Genomic DNA, 10,959 nt, shown 5'->3' on the forward strand with positions numbered 1-10,959 from the left:
CATTTAGCCACACAGAGACCCACCACATCAAACATGGATGCAAAGTCAACAAGTTTCACTGGCATATTGATTTTGTTTAAGCCTTTGCTAAAGGGCGAGTCTCCTACCAATGTCAAAACACAACATCAGCCAAACCTCATCCTTTTAAAATACCAATACTGGCAAAACTGGGAACAACAGATACAAGAAGTTTTGCTGTCTTAATCCAGCAACATCTGAAAACAAAATCCTGCAGCTTCTCTGCAGACTTGAGGCACAGAGCTCGTAAAACTTCTGTTAAATAGAATTCAAACTAATTGCCCCTGGTTACAGGATGTGAGGTGCAATTATGTAAAACTGTCCTTGTCTCCCGATGAAATCAGTGTTCATGTCCTTATGTGAACACATTTGCATTTTCAGCCTTCTCTTAATCCACGGAAGAACCTCACATGTATCAAAGTTGCATCTTGTCCTTGAATGCTCCTTTTTCCTCTCAAGTCTCCAGTTCATTTGGTGGTTTATCTGTTGTCCCTGCTTTCTTTGAAGCCTCTGGATAACATCTGTGAATTTGACTGATGTGTAAGTTTTCTTCTCTTATTATTTTACACAGAAGTATTACACTTGACACTAAGCTCACCTAGTGAGCTCCACTTTGCTACTTTACCCCTCATAGTCACTTTGGTTTCTGTTTTTTCAGTAATTTTTTATTAAAACTGCAATTATTAATGTGGGGTTTTTTAAAGAAATTCTTTAGATTTGATTTCCTTTGTTGAAAGTCTCAGATTTTTGCAGAAAGTTTTTTCCTTTACCTAGTTAAAGTACAAATGAATCAAAGAAAGGAACAAGGTTTATTGGGTTTCTCTTCGGACCCATGTGGCCTGTAGCATATCTGGTTATACATGACTGCTTACATAACAAAGAGTTCTGTATTTGCTGTGCTGTAAAGGCAGTATATAATTTCTATATATAGCATACTTCTATACATACTGCATGGAAGTTTAGATTTATAGGACTTATCCACAGCATAATAAATGTTTACTTTTCACTCATTATAATGACAGCTTGCTTGACTCTTGCTTATTTGAAGATATGGAATGGACTCTTGCTTATTTGAAGATATGGAATTTTGCTATCAGAAGAAGAGGTGGAATTCCTATTCCTTATCTCTTCTTCCTCCAGGTAAGATGGAAAGGGAACTAGCTCAACATTTATACGTTTCCTTATAAATGCTTTATTGGTACAAGTTTTCAAAAATATTCAAAAATAAGAGGCAAAATCCTGTTCTTCTAGAAAAAACACATGAAAACTAATTTGTTAATATTTCCAGACAAACATTAAGCATTAATTAAAAACCACAAAAAGGAGTTTAATGCTGGTCACATACACCTCTCTCTTCTAGATTAACACTCTCTTAAAATGATAGTTTCCACCATGAAGCAGAGAGCCTAGAAAATGTTTGATAGCCAAATCAACCAGACCCTCACCTTGTGCCTCATTCAGTGTCACCATGATATGACAGTACAGAAAACACTCCACTCTGGCAAGTTGATGACCACTGCTAACCCCAGTATTCAAGGATAAAAAGTATGTGCATCTCCCTGTCCTTACAGTCACCTGTACTTAAAATGTTAAGTTATTTATCAGAGGTAAAAGTGCTGACTTCACTTTGCTCTGTATCATTTCAGCAGAAGCACAATAAATGCTATAAAATGACTGGAAAAATACCTAACACAAACCTGCATTCAAAGAAATGGTGTCAGAAAACTAGGAGAGAGAATTTTTTAGAAAAATATTTTGACTGATTTGCCTCTTGTGCTTTCAGGTCTGCCACTCATAACTCCACAAAGCTTGTCAAACTCACTTTTCCATGAGGAAGATGTGAATTTTCCTCTTGTTCTGCTCTGAGACAAAATCAAAGAAAATGGAGGTGACTTCTGTAATCTTTCAATACACTAAATGTTTCTCCCTCTGCAGTTGAACAGCATAATTAAGAAGTCCTCATTTAGAATTTGAAACTTTAATCATGGCTGTCCTAATAAAATCCTCTCTGGTTTGATGGACTTTATATTACTTCTCCTCGAGTGAACCCCAAACTGATTACTTGACAGAGAGCATTATCTAATTAATTATTTAGAGGAACAACTACCAAATTACACACAGAGATTGAGCAGCATATGGTGATCCAGTTTTAATCTTCTAATCCAGAGTTCAAATCCCAGGTGGGGACTACAATCTTCTGAATATTAATCTAATTGCACCTCTACTGTCCCAGAAAATGAGTTTCTTGTCCTTATGAATTTTTCATTATTTCATCTGTAGTGAGAAAGAAGCCTATATCCATCACAGTTTGGAAAGCATGAACTACATCTCCACAAACTCCACTTGTTCACTCTATTTCTGAGCAGTTCCTCTGCATTTCTATACCTTCTTGGCCCACAACACCGACTTCCATCATCACCTCTTACAATGAAACCATCAGCACTTCTTTGCCAAGGTATTGAGTGCTGTACTCTGGACAAGCAAGTCTCCATCAAACCTCTTCAATGCAGGAAGCCCAATTTCTTACCACTTCCTTTCATCTATGCTCAGTACACAGGTGACACATATGGACCTAAGAAAGCATACTTGGCGTTTTGAGATTTGTTAGCTCTGATGACTACTCACAAGTCTAGTTCTTAAAGTAACTGAACACTTGAACAGCTAAATTAGGGTTGAACTGATTCCAAATATAAGTGTTGCTGCATATTTTTCTTTTTTCTTTTTAACATAGCCTAAGGATAAATTGACTTCAAAATTGTTTACATATTAAAAGAAAAGCGCCTAACAGCTAGAATCAAAACCCTGCTTCAAAATGTAGTGTTGTTTTTCAACCAAATGTCTGTGCATATGACAAACACAGTGTCAAACAGGCCAGAATTTGTGGGGCCTTAAGGACAGAAATAAAGTATTTAGAAAAATGGATATTCAGAAAGAACTCCTTTCAAGGCCCTGCAGTCTCTTCATCAGAGCTTCATAAATGGCTCAAAAACCAACCTACTGCTAATCCTAAGGAAAGTCACATAAAACCTCGTGCTGCATCCAGTCTTTAATTCCACATGATGGCCCATGTGGAATCTTACCTGCACTCAATCCCTTTCACAGCACTATGTGGACCATACACCTACCTCATTCACCAGCTATTCTCCCAAATCTAAACACTGCCTTACAGTAAGTCCCTTCTAGCCACCAATCCAGAGGCAATTTCCCTACCAGCCAGATGGAGATAGGCAAGGGAGCCTCACAACAAGGCAGTCTGTGTGTTGCTACCTATTCCCAAGGTGTCATTGATTACTTAAATCCCCACAGGTGGCTTCAATCCATGAAGTACAAAAAGCATGGCTGCTCTCATACTGATGCAACAGGCTAGGTGTGAAAAGTGACAAAACTGAACCCAGGTTGCACCCTCTACTGGTTTTGCATCACAGGCTCCTGAGCAGAAAAGCAATGATTGATGTGAGCAATTAAAAACTGTGATTGGTATGGGACTGGAAAACGCAGTCCTACCACAAGAAGGATGTTTAAGCTGGGGTTTATTTCTCCCTCAGCAGCACTATCTTTCACTGCTTTAGCAAGAACTGCTATGGGGTGTTCTGCATAGGGTCTCTGCTGCAGAATGTGAGAAAGCACAGATTTCACTGACTGCTTGCACTTTGCAGCATGACACCAGCAACCATGGGCTAAATATTGCATCAGAGGCAGGTAAAACCATGGTGTTGATCCTACCCTACTCTGTGCTTGTTTGCCTGCTTTGTGTGCACATTATGTGCACATTAGCCAGTTATTTGCCAGCTCTCTTCCCCTACAACTAACAGTTATTCTTCATGTGTTCCGTGCTTTATTTTTTCCAAGTTTCCATCTTTCCTCTCATGCCACGAGTCTCTGAATGCTCTTGCAATAACTACATAGAATAACAGCCATCCTCTCCTGGGCTTGGAGAGAGAGTGATTTATATTTACAAATATACTCTAAATAAAGGAGAGCAAAACCATGAAGTAAAAGTTCTAGAATGCTCCAATCAGTTTAAATTTATCATTAATAGTACAGGGAGGGACCCTCTCATGCAAATGTATGCTTAAACATCTGTGTCAAGCTCTTGACTCTAGATTCTCTAAGCAGAAATTAGGTAGTGTGGCTCAAGAGCATGTGTTCCACACCCACCTCAGGGCAAGATCAGCTACACTCTGAAGTACTACTTCTTTCCAAGGACTACAGAAGTTGTTCAGACAAGGGTATCTCAGATCCATCATCCCTATTTGCTGGGCTGAATCCTACCCTACATGCTTGAGCAGCAACAGAAAAAAACAAGTCTGGTGACCTACGTAGGTTGAGGGCTTTTTTTGGTTTTTTACCAGAAGAACGCAAATTTCAGATTTGTAGTGGGACTTTGGCCCTCTCCAAATGCTCACAACTTGGGTCTGCTATTTCTCAGATAAAATTACTTCTGTATCTCCAGGGAGGCTGGTGGAAAAGCTGTCCTCAAAGTGTGCAAAAATGAAAAGGAAACCAAGAACTGTATAGGGAAATCAGAACGTGCAAGTGGAAATATCACTCCTTAGCTCAATGAGAAAGAAAATTCTTCCTTCCTGTGGCTCTCATGGCCCTTTCTGTGCAGTGAGACATTGCTAGGAGCAGTTTAAAAGGAGACATCATGCAAGAGGGTCTGTAGAGTGCATAGCTCAAGTTCTGAGGTGAAGCAGGCATCAAATCCAGATCCCCCATTGTCTAATCCACCTTTAAACCACTGTATCTAAAGGACAGGCCACAGCATTTCCAGCCTGCTCCTCCTGCCACAGCACTTGCTCTAACATGGGTTGCACCGCCATTGGCAAGAGGCATGTGTCGTCCAGCAGATGCAAGTGCAAAACTGGTGCTCAATCTGTACATCCCACATGGCCTTGCAAGCCTGTCAGGAGTGCTAAAAGCTCACTTTGTCTTTTTAATATCTAAATAACTTTACTGGAGAAAACTTAGGCAACTACAGCCATACAGATTGCTAGATTGCTGTGCTAGATTTAGAAAAAGAAAGGATTTGTGGATTGCTCTCTTTAGCTTATCTGATCTCAGCCTATATTTTTCTTTAGATACCTACTACCTTTTACAGAGCTGGGCCTAAGGTAACAGTAACAACTTAGCTTGTCACAACAAGAGAGAGACAATTCGATGAGTGGATCTAACAACACAAATATATGAAGTTTGCACACACCACAGAGAAACACCAGAGTTCTCATTTAACTTCTTATTTTCTACTTATGCGTGATTTCATCAACATCATCATCATCCATAGCATAATTCTGTTACTATGGTAAACAATTTATCTCTCTCATTTTATTAAGTCGTTCCAAACAATTAAAAAATTGAATCTACAAATTTAGGTTTATGCCTTTGGCAAAGGCAGCCTGTTTTGTAGATCAGCAGATCTAACTGTCCTACCCGGAAAACCTCACTATCCGAGGCTTGTGTTATGCTCACACAGATGTTCACAAACAAATTCAGTCTATGATTATTTTCAGATTAATGACATCCTGCTCTATTAGAGCATTGCCAAATCATCCTTTTATTGCCAGTCTCGTATGGATAGTTCTGTTTGTTTTTCTTTCTAAAGCTCCAACTCTAAAAGACACATGATTAGTCAAAACCCTCAGTTTTCCTTCCTAAAGTCTTCAAGCAAGCCTTGTCGCAAACTTGACTCATGTTACCCTAGGGGCCCCAAGAACAGAAGTTAATTGTCACATTTTCTTAACCACTTTCAAGACTTTTAAAGGTCTGACTCATGATTTCTAATGCCTACAGTTGGCAATACTGCATATACATTACATGTGTCATATCATCCATATGCCAGTAAACAAAGTCTTTATGAAATATCCAATTAGTTACTACTCTACTGTTTATAATAAATGATTTTTAAAAATAATGTTCAAATCTCTGGTGCCAAAGAAGTTATATCATTGCAGTAGTCACTCACAGCAACAGAAAATAAATTCCTCATTAATCTGATTAAAAACAATCACTAAAATCTACCTCCTACTCAAACATGCATGTGCAACCTAAACAGAACTACTTTCAATTTCTTAACTCAGGAGCCTACAAAACAGAAGGTAAGCCACGAAAACTCTTACTAAATATCAACTATACAAGCATTTGCTGTACTGCTGTCAATCGAAATATAAACATAAGAGACAACTTGTGAAAGTCTGTTCCATCTAAGGACTTTGTCATTGTGTGCTTACCAGCCCCGCCAGCCCACCAGTGGAAGAACCCTGCGTGGGCTGGAGGCTTTTTGGGGAGAGCTGCAGGTTACCTTAGTCCTGCTGCTGAGAACGACACCTCCAGCCACCTGGCAGCAGATTTGTCATATACTCCATTTCCAAGAAGCTTCTGCAAAAAGAAGGGCAGAATGTTTGTTTATAACATGGGATGGTAGCATTTCTATGTTTGAATTCAAATTTACGGCAAAATTTGTTTTTTTGATTACTCATGTTAACATTAAATCAGTTTTACACTTTAGAGAAAGGCGCTCAATTATAATGCTTGGCAGAATCAGAAAGCAACACATAAAACAAAAAGATCCCACCATATAAATACATACAGCGGAACTAATTTCAGGTATATTTAAATTATCCATTAAGTCAATTAGATATTTACACCATTCAGTTCACCACTTTCATCTTGGCTCTACTTTCAAGCCTACAAATAAAAGCCTAGTATATGTTGTACACATGTGATGATTGTACCTCAGAATGAAGGAGAAACATATAAATGGTTAAGCAATCTATGTGCTCAGACTTGCTTAGTCTGAGTCAGAACCTTTCTTCTCTCCATGAATATCATAAGCATGTTTTTCACAACTTTCTAGGCTAATAGGAAAAATATAAGCAAAGAAAGAAGGGAGTAAAGGAAGAAAATACTTGGGAGATATTTTTGTTTCAAGGACTTTAAAGATGATTAACTTAATTATCAGACTGGCAATTATTAATAGCTTATAATTAAAGACTAAAAAATATTTAATAAATTGAACATCTACTTGACATTATCTATTGGAAGCCCAACCTGCACACTACTGCTGTAATGGAAATGTTGCTCATTTTGCAGGAACTAAGCATGTTTATCTCCACATTTCTTGGTATATAAACACACTTTGTTTTCTGATGTCACACTGAAATATCCCCAAGAACATATTTGTATGATTCAATGCTTTAATACCTGGGTTGCTTTCCCCAGAATTAGATCCAATACCTTGTATTGGTTAAGAAAGTAATTTTTAATCAAAACTTCCCACCATTTCTAGAAACAAAATGGCAGAGAAATTACTCCATTCCATGGAATGTATTTTTAAAGGTCTGTATCAGTGGTGGGATTTACCCATTTGCATCCAAGCATTGTTCACTCTCTTCAAGCTCTTGCCCAACTCACATGATCTAAGCAACCACTCCCAACTGACAGACAGCAGAACAACGTGCACTTCATTTTCCCCCTCATTTCTTTTTTTAAGACAGATTTCTTTTCATCTTTGAGCACAAGTTTATACTTCACTGATTTTATTCAGCTTGCTATAATCTTTACCCTTAACACAAAAAAGTCATCTGCTTTGCGAGTTAGATGGGGGAAATACATAATGCATGCAATAGGGAGAATGCACTGAGTTAGATCTTAGTAAGCATCTACATCTGCCACTCAGTCATTGCGGATAACATTTTCCTGAAGCCATATATATTCCAAACTTTGGTTTAGAAGCCGGCACGGGGGGGGGAGTGGGGGGGGGAGGGTGGTATTGTCAGTGAAGTAAAAAACACAAAAAATTGAAATAGAAATACTGTAGTGTTTCTACCTCTGACTCGAGCAGTGTCACTAACTTCATACAGAAAAAGCATGCAGATACACAAAAGCAGAAAATCCCGCCAAATTAATTGTTTCATATGCAGGTGAAAAAGCTGACTACATAAACACATCAAGGTTGTACTGACTGTGGTCAAATGCACAATAAATATAATACACCATCTAGAACTATTGTCCCTGGGAACCTCAAGACACTGAGATGTATTAAGGCATAAAATGAAACCGGTATCTTGAGTTGTTCATGTGATTAAGGGCCATCACAGATTCTATAGTACACAGGACAAAAACAGAACACATTTAGCCAAAGCACACCTGGGCTGTGGCCATTTGGTATTTTATTCTTGAATTTAGTCTAGCCTTTGCGTGCTCTAAAGCGCAATCTTGCTTTCTGCCTCTGTTATTGGTCAAGAAGTTAAAAGTGATCAGGCATGCCCCAGCCCAAAGTTAAGACAAATCTCTCTGTCCAACAGCTGCCAGCATTGTGCTTTCCTAGAGCCAACAACCACAATAAAAGCTTGACTTGAGACTTGGCAAAGGACAATAGATGTTCCTTCCTTCCCCCCGCCTTGAGCAGCTTATTTCCACCCCAGTATACATATTTTTGGAAGATGTGCTAAAGATGGCAGTGGAGAAAATGTATCATTTTCACAAAATGAAGGACTTAATATACACATATACATTTTAACTCCAATAACAATCTCCTCGGCATTCTTCCCAAATGTGTTGATAACACTTTTGATGATATAAACATGAAAAGTAGTAACAGCTTTTTATTTCCAATCAGCTTTTTATTTCCTCCTTGACTGCAGACACTTCTCTCAGCATAATCCAGAGCAAGGTTATCCTACACTTGTGTTTGACGAGTTCCCATCAAACATGCCTGATGTAATGCGTGACGACACATTTGCTGTTAGCACGCACCAAGTGCCAAGGGAAACTTAACACGTGCATAAGCTTGCTTTCAGAATGGGACATGAAACATATTCTTAATTAGCACTTGGTCCCATTTGCATTCATCATCTCAGTGAGAAAAGGACCGTCCACAAAAGCCTGAGCTTTGAAAAAGGAGCTTGAAAAATACAATAGCAAAATGAAAGGCAGCATGGCAATTCTAGACAGTGCACTTTAAAGAACAGTATGTTTTATGGTATTCTTCTTTCTTTCTTGAAGGATGATATGTACAGAACCAAGTTTAAAACCAGGAACTGAATAATATTAAAGTTACATTGTTTATTCTTCTTTGGTAAACTTTACTGTCTATGTAAAACACTTAACATGAGGTCAGTTTCACAGTCCTGTAGCACCATGTAAAGTTCCTCAGGGACCTTCCTGTGCCAAAATCAGAGCAGGTACTGAAATGAGTCCAGCACACAGGTGGGGACACAGGTGGCAGGTCTCTTCCCACCCATCAGGTGCATCACCTGCTTCTACAAATAAGCTGCAACTATGCTCCTCTTCCTTTTCCCAAGAACAGTCATATCCAACACCCAAAACACCCCCACTATGGGAGCATCCCACTCTTGAAGGGAAGTAGAGGACTCGCCTTCAGCATAGAGACTTACCAGTGTACTGGGATAATTTCCCAAAATACACAAACAAAACTGCCCTCCCTTGGAAAGAGAGCACAGGTGACTTCTACAAACAGGTATGCTGGTATAAACTATCACTGCCCATTCGGCTGCTTCCTCACCTCAGCTCTGCTCTGCTGCAGGGGACTGTCTCTGAAGTCTGCTGGCAGACTTGCTCCTCTGAAGGCTCCCGCAGCTTGCTTCAGTCAGGGCCTCCTATTCCTCCAGCTAATCCATGCCATTTTGACTCAATCAGGTTAGAAAACATGGTATGAGTAACTCTACAAAGAGCAACTAAATTATGACAAACAGTTAAGTGCAACTTTCACCACCTCAGAAGGATGTGGATCCCATCAAGTATCTGATCAGTCAAGGACATTCAAAAAGTTCCTTCAGGTTCACACAGGCTGTATGGCTACACTGATAAGCTTCCCTAGCCACAAGAACCCTTGAACATTACATTGCAAGTGAATTTTGGGGCCCACTCTGGTCTCTATATATTTGAAGACTAGTAAAAACTGCCCCTCTTGAACAATCTATTTCAAGATTTTGCAACTGTCTCCCACTGCTGCAGCTTAAAAACACTTTTTCAAAATCAGGTATAAAATTTTGAATTCCATAAATGATGAGTGACAGTAAAGGGGATGTCAAAGTTGCATATTACTGTAATTGAATATAAACCTAAACTTTTAAAATTCAAATATATATTCAAATATGAAAGTTATATCAATTAGAAGTGTCAAGAAGCACGAAGAGGTGCAACTTTGGAGAAAGGTTTTTGCTTGTTATGAGAGTAAGAACATTTGCAGTATTATATCCAACAGTAGCCTCAAGCAAATTTTATGAAAAATTCTGTTCACATGAAGACTACACTGTAACTTGACCTTCAGAATTTTCCCCCTTCACATCTTTTGAGCACCTCTACAAGGCAATACCAACAGTACTCCTGAGCCCTTGATGCAGAAATTTCCGTTTCAAGTTAAAACACTCACACAATTGGGTTTAAACTCTGTTAGTAACTTGTCTTACACTCACATATGCAAAAGATAGAATAAAACCAGATCTGTCCTATTATACATGAGCATTCTTACAACAGAAAGGATTAATGTTGAAGTTTCAGGCAGCATCCCTAGACTCATCTCATGTTAGACAGTTTGTTCATATTTCGTTGACTTGTCTTTTAGAGAAACAGCATTTAAACCTAGATCGCAACATGTTGGTAAAATTTTGATGCACATGGATTCTGCTAGAGATTCAAAGCTTCTGTCATTTGAGAATGATGAAAGCTTACAAATATGGGGTTTTCTTGGTACAAGAGAAGCATGTTTAAAAAATAGTGCTGCTAAACAGTAATTTTTAGATTTAACAATCACCAAATCTGCATGCATCCATGCCAAACACTAGTTTAACAACTGTGTTCAACAGACTCTTCATAGAAGCTTTTAGAAAAAGGAGAATCTAAATTACTACAACCTGAGTAATCCTTATCTTTTGAGTTCAAAAGCTTGAGTGCACCCCAGAACTCTGAAAAGTGACAATG

This window comes from Zosterops lateralis, assembly GCF_965231275.1.
Source record: "Zosterops lateralis genome assembly, chromosome: 2".
NCBI lineage: Eukaryota > Metazoa > Chordata > Aves > Passeriformes > Zosteropidae > Zosterops > Zosterops lateralis.